Source organism: Littorina saxatilis, linkage group LG4 (genome assembly GCF_037325665.1).
Source record: "Littorina saxatilis isolate snail1 linkage group LG4, US_GU_Lsax_2.0, whole genome shotgun sequence".
Taxonomy (NCBI): Eukaryota; Metazoa; Mollusca; class Gastropoda; order Littorinimorpha; family Littorinidae; genus Littorina; species Littorina saxatilis.
The window spans coordinates 9,408,978-9,422,315 of NC_090248.1; the positions used below are offsets into that span (position 1 = coordinate 9,408,978).

Here is a 13,338-nt window from a genome sequence, read left to right on the forward strand (position 1 = left end):
GGTCAGGAACGATACCCAATGAAAGCACCCATTCAGAAGATGGTCTGGTAGGCCAAAGCCACAAACAGTGACGAGTTGTGAAAGTGTATTGAGAAAGCACTGCTAGTAATCAACTCGGGTAGAGAATAGAATCTGTCACTATGATACCAAGTTCCTCGCTGTCATTTCTTTGCGTGGACCTAGTCAATTCATTTCCCATAAAAAACACACCATGTTTTAAGGTTCGGTGAAGAAAATACCAGTAATCACATTTTTCAACAAATAGCGTCCAGAAATAGTCGAGGCAACTCAAGTTTTTTTTCTGTTCCCGTTGTACATATATATAGCTAGCCACACGACAACAGCACTAACATTTCTGAAAGAAACTACTGAGTACACATAAAAGAACTGTTCTGTTTCCTTTTTCACAATCGGCGAGGAACAAGTTGGACAACAGAATAAGTTGTGAATATAAGAAGCTGCGTCCTATGGGATAGCCTACATGTGACAAAACTAACAGAGTCTAGTTTCTATTTTCATATCTGGATCAGATTTCTAGTAAACCTGCAGATATACCTCACGCCCGAGAAAGATATACAATTTAAAAAACCACAAGAAAGCCAAGGCCACGCCATAAGAAACCAATCCAACATACTGATTAATCAGATACACCACGAAGTGGAATAGAATCCGATACACCACGATGTGTTTTTACACAGGGCGACAATAAATGATATACCACGCACACAGCCAGGCTCAGACAGAGGCTCGAGTCTGATACTTCGCGTAAAACCGATTGACGAAGAGGATCAAGATTCCTTGAAGACCTGTATCTCTTCGCAATACAGCCCAGACTTATTTCCACACAATACACTAAGTCTGACCCCTCGCAAGCCTCACAACTCGAAGAGCAAAGGACAATGCCCTGGGCACTACTTCAAACACAACCCTGTATGCTAACGGCTATCAATATAGCGCCAGCCAGGGAGCAAAGACAGAAAAGTCAACTCAAGCTTAGTCTTGCTGACTGACACCCGGGGTCTTCAAATCTTGACAGTTTCGAAAAAAAAGCCCGCGTTAATCCAAGCAAATCTCGCCGCCTTGTTGACGGACCATGGCGTCACCATGGAAACGCCCGTGGTTGCTCGGCGGAGTGATACCGTGAGTGAAGAGGGCGGGACCGCGAAGGTCACAAGTTCAAAGAGATGATACTCCGTTCAGGTTAAGATCCCAGGGGCTCACATCCACGTCGGACATCGGACATACACGGATATTTTTTCCAAATGTCCTATACATTTTTCATGCAAGAGGACATGTGTCCTATTGTTTTTGTCACAAAGTGTTCATTGTCCAATTATGCTTTCATTTGCCTCTGGACCCAGTCACTTGCCTCCCATATTTCTGTGCATTCGTTTATTACGATCTGCCAAACAAATATTGCACAGAAATTAAGCCGACAAACTCTGATGTCTTGCCTATTTACTTATTCTGTATCCGCTTCCAAAGAAGAATGAGGGTAAGTTAAGGCAACACACAGATAGAAAACACTGACGGGGTGCACTGATTTGCCCTCGTATGACCCTCACCGGCTAACTGTGGGGACAAAAACAGATGATGCCCTCACCATCATTCATAACACTCGTCACCTGGAAATAGGCAAAAGTAGTAGCAAATTGGAGAGAACCAGAAAAGAAGGGCAAGAAGGGAGGGAACCGGAAAAGAATGGCAGACAAGTGTTTATCAGATTAGCAGTAGCCCGAAGGGACACTTTAAAGGGACAGCAAGAACGGAAGCAGCATCCGGGGCCTGCAACTCTCGACTGTCACGTGACCGTCTCCTCCTCGTTGCCATGTCTATTACTTCCCCTTTCATCTGTGTCGCCACCCGTCTCTTCAACAAAATGCCACAAAAAGGATGGGACGGGGTGCACTGTCTCCTTCTATCATTATTTTTGATGCGATCTTGTTAAAGAAACCCTCCACCCCCATTTTAATTAGTAGGGATCGCGGGTACACTTCTTTGAGTGAAGAACTGCTTTGCCCTCTCATCACTGAGTCTTTGTTCTACATGAGAGTCTAGGAGTGCGTGTTGCGTTTGTGAAAAGATTCACTATCACTTCGGGGACATCAAAAAGATGTGTTTTCACTGAGCAAGCTGTCATCGCATATATGCGTAAACTTATCGCGCAAACGAAAACGTGCAAAGGAAGAAGGGGAGAGGCAAAAAAGAGCGAGACACCTCCGGGACAACCTGTGTCTGGCCTGTCTAGTCTGAAAACACATCCGCGTGAGGGGTTTTGCTGCCAGCGCAGTGAAGATAAAGAGATAACATTTTCTCTGCCCGCGCGGCAGCAAGAAGGATGTCTCTGAACTGGAGAAGGGTCTAGGCATCCTCCCTCAGCAATAACATGACGGCGACAGCAACACTAGAACGAACAGCTGCTCGAACTGCACAGTTGGTGCCAATAGATTTTGTTTGTTTGTTTGTTTGCTTAACGCCCAGCCGACCACGAAGGGCCAAAACAGGGCGGTGCTGCTTTGACATATAACGTGCGCCACACACAAGACAGAAGTCGCAGCACAGGCTTCATGTCTCACCCAGTCACATTATTCTGACACCGGACCAACCAGTCCTAGCACTGACCCCACAATGCCAGACGCCAGGCGGAGCAGCCACTAGATTGCCAATTTTAAAGTCTTAGGTATGACCCGGCCGGGGGGTGCCAATAGAAAAAATATCATATTTATATAAAAATGAAAATGGACATCAAAGTTTTCTTATCTTATCGTATCTCTGTAACTGCACTCTGGAGGCTCGCAAGGGGGTGGGGGGGGGAGTCAAACCATTCTGATGTGGGACTGCTTTCTCCCTCTATGGACTGAGTAGAAGAGGCGGAGGTGGGGAGGGAGAACTCAAGGGGAAGAGGGAGGGGAGGGCAATCAAGAGGGGAGGGATAGGAGGGTTTTCCCAAAAGAAAAAATGCTTCTTGGGAGATAGTGAATTGGCGGAGGCGGCGAAGAAAGTCCGGAGCTCAGGGAGGGTAGTTAGGGGGGATAATCTGATGATAGCTGTACGACGACCGGTCAGGAACCCTCAAAGAAGAGCTTGTCGATCGCTGACTTCCCGTGTGGTCCGCCTCATCACACCACCTTCAATACGACAACCCTCCGCTAAGCTCAAGGACTACTTAGCCGGACTATTCCGGTAGCAGTACGTGCGTCAGGACAAACTGCCAAACAACAGAAACAACAAGAAAAATGTTCATTCAAAATGAACAGCGTCGATGCAATGTCCACCAAAGATTTATTTTGGGAAGTGTTAAAGGTTAGGGTCAAAAGTTAATGAATTGCATGTTGTGCTGGATATATAAATTGTTTATTTCAGTCAATGCTTGATTCATAAGTACATTTTTCAGCATGGTGCATCTACAGGAGGGTGCTCCAACAATGATGCATAGTGCCAACATTTAGCGCAAACTTTTCACAACAGTGCATTATTACCACAAAGCGCATACAGCGATTATATAGTAGCAAGTTGCACTAAACATTTGAACAAAATGCATTTTGTTCAAATGTTAACAGCACAGCACCAAGTTTTGCATAAGTGCACAGCAGCACTGACCATTTCACAAAAGTGCATAACAGCTGTGACAATTTTACAAACGTGCATTGACCATTTCAGGCAGATGGCTAACATGCAGATTTCGCTTTTGTCTGTCTTTCTTTGAAAAGTAGGCATGTTCAAGATCGATGAAGTCATGAGCAATTGGGTTAGATGACAGAAAAGATTCAAAAACGTCAGATTCAGTTAGATGACAGAAAAGATTCAAAAACGTCAGATTCAGTGTTTTGGGCACTGTTGAACAGGAACATTCTCTCCTGTTCAACAAATGTGGGTTCAATTCAAAAGCAACATTGTCACAGATAGGCTAGTGTTACATTTCTGTAAAGTTTCAAAAACATCTTCCATGTTTTGGTTACTGTTGAACAGAGGCATATTTTCCTGTTCAAAAAAGTCTGACACAAATTGTCGTAGTTGTGGGTTAAGGTTCGATCTATACTGTCCTTCAAACGAGTCGTAGAACCGTCATTGTCACAGATAGTGTTACATTTCTGTTTTACATTCAAACGAGTCGTAGAAGTAGTAGTACATTTGCGTTTGGTTGTTTTTTCTTTTAGATTCCTGTCACTCATACTAGCAGTATTGATTGAGGTACATAAATCTGTTGATGTACAGGGATGACTTGTTTGTAATGAATCCTTGTTTCCTCCACATTGAGTTTGCATTGCAGTTGGACAGAAATGAACAGGTGTTAATTGATACACATTGATAATGGCTTTTGAGAAAATCAATCAATTCTGCAAAGGAATTAACTTGATGACATCAAAACTGCAGCGCCATTTGAAGAATGGTTACCATTTCTGTTTCTTTGATGGGAATCAAACAAATAAAAACATTGACTATCCAAGTTACCATGAATGGCAATAGTTGACTCCTGAAAAGTAGCAAGGATATAATTTGAGACGATAAACGCCTGATGCAATCCCTCCTCAAGGTCAGTCAACTCAAAACCTTCATCATTCGCAACATCAGTCAGTAGGCAACACAGCGGGATTCGTATGTCCAGAAATCATGTCGAAAAAATATTACATTTCAAAAGCATGTCCAACCACAGTTGTTGGCAAGTGTTCGTGTCCGAAGTAGCCTTCAGTGTGTGTATATGTATTCATGTGACAGAGAACGTGACCTCATTGTTCAATCCTCTCTCTCTCTTCTTTCTCATTCGAACGCACACACGCAAGAACGTAGCCTACGCACGCATGCACGCGCACGCACACACACACACACACACACACACACACACACACACACACACACACCCCGCTGACGCACACGGCAAACCACGCACACACACACTGACTGTCGGCAAGCATCTCTTTTTGTTTTCTTTACCTTTGTTTATTGTGTTTTCGATATTTGTGTTTATGTTTTGCTTGACTTATCTGTTTTATTTTAATGTTTGCTATCCACATCGTGTGATAAATGTTTCTTCTCAGTCTCCGAGTCAGTTTAGTTTCTGCACGCCGCTTTGGTACTCCTTGTTTTTCTAACTGGTGTATTGTGCGCGACTGATTTGCGGATTTATTTTTATTCCTTTCATATGCAGTTGAAGTGTTGTGGGTGTTATTGTCTGTATATGCTATGTTGCGTCTGTGTATGCCTACAAGAATTTTGGGTGTAATGTGCCTGTGGTCTGCTCGCAGTCGAGCACAGAAAACATGGCGGCGCCCTGTGGCAAATTCGTGGAAAGTCTTTCCCGACCGCAGATACCAGCGTCGTCCGCGACGCTGGAACAACAGGTGGCGCCACGGGACAAAAGGCACCTCCTTGAACAGTATCACACAACTGAGGTCACTGATAAACTTCGTCTTGCAGGATTTTTTGGAAAGGAATATTTTCGTCAGTGACCATTCCAGTACCTGCACGGAACGTAAAGCACATGCTTCCACACTATCAGACAACTGAGGTCACTGATGAACTTGATCTTGCTGGCTTGTTGGGGATAGGGATATTTTCGATAATGACCATTCCAGTACCAGCGCGTACGTCAGAACAATCTTACAGCAACAACAGGTCGGCAAGGGTGGCACAAAAATTAAAACACAAAACTAACAACAACAAAACAAGCACACATGCGGGCGCATACGTGTGTGCGTGTGTGTAATCATAAGTGCGTGCGTGCGTGCGTGTGTATGTGCACGTGCCTGCGTGAGTGCAGCTATGCAATTAAAATATGTAGGTCTACATACACGACTGACGACAGGGCTAAAAAAAGGGGGCACCCCCCCCCCCCCCTTCCAAAAAAAGCACACAAAAAAAGCATGTCGACAACATGATTTCAAAGGCCAAAAACAAAGAGTCCTGGCGCCATTATGCATAAATTGCGCTTGTTCAGTAAGTGTCAAACAACAGAATGTAAGGTCAGACAGGTTTTGCAGTGGTGAAAAGGTCAAGGGAACGAACTGTGTTTGCACTACAGCGCTAACCAGGCTTTGACTGTTCTGTACACTATGACACCAGGTTTTGACTGGCATGCTTAAAGCCACAGTCCTTCCGGTGAAAACATTTCTGCAGTCACTATCTCAAAAGTGCCCAGGCTTTTACTAGGGATAAGAACATCCCTCCAGTTTACACATCACCAAAATCAACAGCCGAAGTTAATTCTTGAACCGACAGTCCCTGTGTCAATTTGCGAAATTATGAATAAAACAAGTCGCGTAAGGCGAAATTACTACATTTAGTCAAGCTGTGGAACTCACAGAATGAAACTGAACGTAGTCCGCCGCTAGTGCAAAAGGCAGTGAAAGTGACGAGCCTGTTTGGCGCGGCAGCGGTTGCGCTGTGCTTCATAGCACGCTTTACTGTACCTCTCTTCGTTTTAACTTTCTGAGCGTGTTTTTAATCCAAACATATCATATCTATATGTTTTTGGAATCAAGAACCGACAAGGAATAAGATGAAATAGTTTTTGAATCGATTTCGGAAATTTAATTTTGATCATAATTTTTATATTTTTAATTTTCAGAGATTGTTTTTAATCCCAATATAACATATGTATATGTTTTTGGAATCAGAAAATGACGAAGAATAAGATGAAATTGTTTTTGGATCGTTTAATAAAAAAATAATTTTAATTACAAGTTTCCGATTTTTAATGACCAAACTCACTCATTAGTTTTTAAGCCACCAAGCTGAAATGCAATACTAAACCCCGGTCTTCGTCGAAGATTGATTTGCCAAAATTTCAATCAATTTAATTGAAAAATGAGGGTGTGACAGTGCCGCCTCAACTTTTACAAAAAGCCGGATATGACGTCATCAAAGGTATTTATCGAAAAAAAGAAAAAAACCTCCGGGGATATCATACCCAGGAACTCTCATGTCAAATTTCATAAAGATCGGCCCAGTAGTTTAGTCTGAATCGCTCTACACACACACACAGACACACACACACACACACACACACACACACACACACACACACACACACACACACACACACACACACACACACACACACACACACACACACACACACATACACCACGACCCTCGTATCGATTCCCCCCTCTATGTTAAAACATTTAGTCAAAACTTGACTAAATGTAAAGAGTATCTCTCTGCACGGATAGCACCTATGGTGTTGGTTTTTGGTATGTGTCCAAGTGGAGGGTGGCCTTATCCCGTGTAAAAGCCCAGACAGATCTGAGATACTGAGCACATTCTTTCCACGCGAAGGACCGTGAATGTCGCCATGTGCCTTTGAGTCTCATTAATTTAGTTCGAGTACGTACCAACAAGAAACCTACACATGTACGCATTAAAACCGAGTTCTTTCAGCACAATCATATCCCTGAGCGTGAAACGAACACACACAAAACATTTTCATTTTTAAGCGAACAGTTTCATTTGGACACATACTCTGCTGAAGCCGAGTCAGTAATTCATTCAAATGTCAGGTGTACCATTTTACCTCCACTTACTATTTTAGCTGTTTAAACACAAGCCACTTCTGACAAGCCAGACAGAAAATAAACTGACATTTTCACAGGCATTACAGCGACTTCGTTCAACATTCATCAGTATACAGTGAAAGTAAAACATACCACTACCAGTCTATGTTTTGACCCTGTTCTCTTTTCGTCTGTCAGCCTGTTTTGCTTTGGTTTGGTTTTTTTCGCTTTTTTTTTATAGATCGTGCGGAGTGTGATGCCAGGTTGTGGTTGTTTGCCACAGTATATATTGCACCTAGAATTACATTACATATTCATCATTCAGTGTTCACGTCATTTCTTCCGCATGTTGAAAAGTATATATACCTTTTCGAGAAAAAAAACCCATTAACGTCGAATCCTGCAAACCTCACAACAAAAAGAAAGCGGGAATGTGCCGAGGAACTCAGAAAGTGAAGACTAAACAAAGGAGCATGTGGATGTATACAGGATCTCAGGAGATGGTGAGAGGGGGAGAGAGGGACAAAGACAGAGAGAGAGAGAAAGAGAAAGAGAAAGAGAGAGAGAGAGAGAGAGAGAGACAGACAGACAGACAGAGACAGAGACAGACCGAGAGAGAGAGAGAGAAAGAGAGAGAGAGAGAGAAAGAGAGAGAGAGAAAGAAAGAGAGAGAGAAAGAGACAGAGAGAGAGGGAGACAGAGAAAGAGACAGACACAGACAGACAGACAGAGACAGACGGACAGAGACAGACAGACAGACAGACGGACAGAGACAGACAGACAGACGGAGACAGACAAACGGAGACAGACAGACAGAGACAGCGAGACAGCCAGACAGCCAGACAGTCATCTATGGGCAAAAATAAGAGCATTTTAGGTTTGGAATATCGACAACACAAAACTTCACACAAACTCCCGCGTTTTGTGCCCATAAAACGACAAAAGCTAACGAAAAACGAACCCAAGCCTGCACCTGCACACGATGGTCATATTGTCAACAACAAGAAGAGCAAACGCTCGATCGAGTCACTTTCGCAGTTCTGAATATTATATGAGGCATCAGATGGACAGGAAGAAATTGCTATTCACAACACAATGAGTCACGTTCACATAAAATTTGAGCCCGGTCACTTTTATAGTTTCCGAGAAAAGCCCAACGTTAAGTTGTGTGTTGCCGAACAGAAAAGGCTAGTTATCTCCCTTGTTTTTCTGATAACGTTCGTAAAAGGCTACAGATGTAAATACTTTGATGTAAAGAATAATCCTACAAAGTTTCAATCACATCCGATGAACTTTGTCAAAGATATAAAATGTCTAATTTTTCCTTTGACGCTGACCTGTGACCTTGAAAAAGGTCAAAGGTCAACGAAACCATCGTTAAAGTGTAGAGGTCATTGGAGGTCACGACTAAACAAAATATGAGCCCGATCGCTTTGATAGTTTCCGAGAAAAGTCCAACGTTAAGGTGGTGTCTACGGACGGCCGGCCGGCCGGACGGCCGGCCGGACAGACTAACACTGACCGATTACATAGAGTCACTTTTTCTCAAGTGACTCAAAAAGCAGGAAATACCCGACATGCATAATGACCCTGAATTAGACTGAAAGCCAGGAAGCAATGACGATTGACAATTCACACATAGAGCCAATCGTGTCGCACTGAATCCTTTCACATGACAGCCCTTCCTGGACAGAGACGCAGTAACGCTTGCAAGCATAAAGCTAAAACCTCCCAGTTGTGATTAATTTATCCCCTGATTCAATAGATCTCTCGCCGATTAATCTCATACACCAATACTAATGTTCTTTTGCCACTGTGCGTCCTATCCCTAATTCCAAACAAGACACGATTAGGTATCTATCTCTCTCGCAAACTGATCTCATTCACAAATGCCACTGTGCGTCCTATCCCTAATTCAGAATACGACACATTAGATACCTCTCTCGCCAACTGATCCTAGACCTTTTCGGTATCTGAGCAGCTCTCGCGAGACACGCTCTTTGTTATGCTTTGAACATCGCGAGAACTTCGAACTTTGGCTTGTGCAGCTCGCACGAGATCGCTGTACCGCATGATTTGCTATGCTCTGAAGTTTGCGAGAGATCACGAGAGCTTGGAATACCGATAGGGTCTATTCACTAATGCCACAGTGAATCCGACCGCTATTTACAGCCAGAGGACACACTAATTCACAGCAACGCTAGAAGGCGGAGTGGGATCGTTAACTTCATCAGTGGCTGCAATGACCCAAATCAAATCAGCCCCACTCAGGGGATTAGACAAGGCGACTGTGGCTTCACTCTAGCAGAGGCTGCGACAACCACATCAGCATCATCGTGAACGACCACAACTGACGTAGGAGGAAGTAGTTGTCCTATAGCTGCCGGAAGAGGTCTGTGATTGGTACGATCCATTGAAATACTTTGCACACACACATTGGTTAAAGCGTGTTTCATTCACTTTTGCTGTACGTACAATCCTTTGACACTAAAACAAAGAACAGCAAGCAAAATGCTTATGCCCTTCAAGTCAGTCTGTGGATTTGCCAAAGCAATTAATTCCCCACGCGATATCATCTTCTCAACAGAGCACAACAGGCTATCATGAACGTGCTTTTGAAGAACAAGATAACAGTGAAAATGTACTTACCAATACCAGTACCAGAAAAACGAACAAAAACAATTAACATGGACCGGCTTCGACGATTGTCTTCGTCAGCAAATACAATACTAATACAAGAACAACAATACGTCAGAGGGCGGCGATTCAGACAAATATGGGAACAACAGGTCTGTAGACAACTCAGCTGAATTTGCTAATTATATAACTGTTCACGTCGACCTGGCATATTATCTATCTACGGCTCGTTTGAATGGTTATTATGGCTGCAGTCCTGACAAACAAAATGATTTTAAAATCCTAGTTCTGATCGCGATTCCACTGACACTGGCAGACTGGAATACACCGACAAGTGCTGGGACAGAGACAGATCCATCATACAGTATTATATAGGCTATATAACATGGGAGGAAAAGGGGATGGGAGTCAGGGAAGAAGAGGGGGGGGGAGGAATAAACCTTCAAGCATAAAACTCCAAATTAAATAATGTTTATCTACCACTTCCTGCTCTCTTTGCCATTTACTATAGCTTTCCAACGCTGACCGACTTTGTAACATTTCTGCCAACAAGAAAACAACAAAATCCGAGAACAGCAAATTGCCGATAATGACCTGTCAAAGCGTTGACATTTTACAAAGTAATATTAAATAACCTGGGAGTTATGAACAGTTGAAAGGGTGGGGAGAAGCGGGGATCCGCAGGGGGTGGGGGGGGGGTCGTCAGTTCAGTACAAAGACGAGAAAGCTTCAGGTTTAAACGACACTAAAGAAAAATCAAACAGTGTTACGGAAAACTCTAAACAAGCGCCACATTTCCGCGTTGTGTTTAAATTCATTGCGCACACACGAACACAATGACCACCTAAACTGGGGCAGAGACAGAAAGTGTTGCTAATGTTTAGCCTTGTGGGCTTACTGGAGTTCGCAGCCTTCCAGAAAAATCGATAGTTCCACCGTAAACATCATTAACGGGCGTTTCATGCGACCTCAATATGAGTAATGCTACACCCGGGTGACACACTCACAAAGCCTTTGCTACAAATGGGTCACACTACACCAGCACAGTCGTGTCGCAAATGAACCTTTGTTCGAGGCTGTAATCAGATCTTAGTTGTTAAAAAAAAAAGTATAAATGTACTAGTTAGTGGTATTAACGGGCCAAAACATTCATTGATTGTGTGTACTCCCAATGAAAAGCTCCTCAGCTTCAAAATCTTACGCTGGAAAAGTGGATACAAGCACAACAGCAGAAGCAGAAACTTGAAAAACCCGATAAATGCAGGGTATATTGACAGCAACCATGAATAAATATCGTGCATGTTCTGAACTTCATCTTGCTTGTGTCAGGAACTTTTTTTGCATTCATTTTTGGATTATTTAATTCACGGTCTGGACCTGTACACACGTGACCCCCACGTGTGTGTCAGTGTGTGTGTGTGTGTGTACACACCCTCTCTCAGTCTCTCTCTCTTCACTCTGTGTGTGCCAGTGTGTTTGTGTGTGTGTGGGGGGTGGGGGGGTCTGCTCAGGGTACATAAATGGCGCATATCTATCTCTCTCTCTCTCTCTCTCTCTCTCTCTCTCTCTTTCTCTCTGTATCAGTGAATGCAAAGCTTAGATGCATGAATCCTAAAGCAGCCCGGTTCAGATGCAAACAAAAAGCAAAATAAACACGTTATGCAGAGTTACTGTACGCATTATAACCTTTTTCAGTAGCCTAAACATGTCCTTGTTTTAGTGCAACAGGCACAAAGGAGCAATCAAGTCAAGTGTCGAGTTAATGCGGCATTGACTCATCGATGACTACTAGCCTGGCTCGGAGAACGGAGACAAAGCGATCAGAGGAGAGAGAGAGAGTGAGAAAGGGAGAAAGCCATGAGTCAGGCAAACAGAAATCAGAACATACAGGAAATGTTTTCCCCTCGACCAGTGCCCGTGTGCGTGTTGACTGATCGGATCAAGGCTTAACTCTCAGGCCGAAATCGATATCGATATCGATCAGTCAGTGAAAACCGGCTGAGGCGACTCTCAAGCCAAGGGTCTGCGCGGCTGCGACTGATTCGAGGCTATTACTGAGAAAAAGACTCGATCTCGACTAATTGACAAAACCCCTCCTGACCTACATTCCTTTCAGCACGTGAAGATGGTGTCAGCTTTGGTGTCAGTCGTGCATTTCTCCGATCGAATGAGGAAAAGCGTGCGACGAGCGAGCGTGTGTACAATTTGCACACTACGGGAGGCTCCGGCCCAAAGCTAAACAAATTTTCGGTGTCCTGTGATTCGGCTATCTAGGCGCTGCTAGCCCGTCGAGCGGTTTGGCATTTGGGGAGGAATTCTATCCCTCCTTCCCTAGCCAAGGTCAACTGGCGCGGTGACAACCCCACTGTCCCATTCACTATCGATTCAACAAGGGTCACAGGTTACGGCCGCGCGCCCTAGATTCTGTGTGTGTCGTCGTCTCTCCATGCCCTCGTTTTCTTATCGCCGTTTCCGTATAACAGCCGTCTGCGGACGAACAGGTAATACGAGGAAAAGCCTGAATGTACACCTTGAACCCTTGGAACCCAAGAACTCATGCATGCTACACGCGTGTTGTGCTGGGAAAGAAAACCGCGCACCTTTGCTGAGCGGCGAAGCAGACGAAAATAGAAACGAAACATGACGAGTCACACACATTACACAGCCGCTGCCACATGGGGAAGTTTGGGGCCTGTACCCCGCTGCCCTGTCCAAAATGAAGAAAATTCAGACTTACCGGTTGAAGCTGGATCATGAACTGAGTGAAAGCAGACGACAAATGCTGGTATAAAACGGTAAAACACCCTGCACAACGTGCAATGCACGCACACCCTACAGCCAAGCAAGTCCACGGCCTTTACTTTCGCGCTGTTGGTCCAAAACGGCGTCTGCTACACGTACCACGTGACGTCAGTTGCTGGCCCGGGTTAGCTCCCTTGATGCTGAAGTCTCACCTGGGCGGCTGCGGCGGGGAGGATGAAAGAGAAAAAGGTGTGCTGATTGCATAGATGAGTGATGTTTCCCCCGCCCTGGAAAACCATCACGTTCATTTAATGTGGATTTTATTGCTGCTAGGAAGCGCATTGCGGGTAGTTACGGATTTGAATTTTTAAAATCGTTTACATGACTGTGTAAAATAATCAAATTAAGTCACTAGTGTGTCGTCGCACACTTTGCCTTGTTGTGACCGACAGCAGAATATAACATA

At 44.1% G+C, this 13,338-nt stretch overlaps 1 protein-coding gene across 1 annotated transcript in view; it reads right to left on the reverse strand.

Annotated features, from left to right (window-relative positions):
- LOC138963907 (dystroglycan 1-like) overlaps positions 1 to 13,019 on the reverse strand; it is a 182,267-nt gene extending 169,248 nt beyond the window's left edge. The window contains exon 1 of the mRNA XM_070335758.1: positions 12,868 to 13,019. The gene's annotated coding sequence lies outside the window, so the exon portion shown is untranslated. The remainder of the gene's footprint in view (positions 1 to 12,867) is intronic.
- Positions 13,020 to 13,338: the final 319 nt, after the last annotated feature.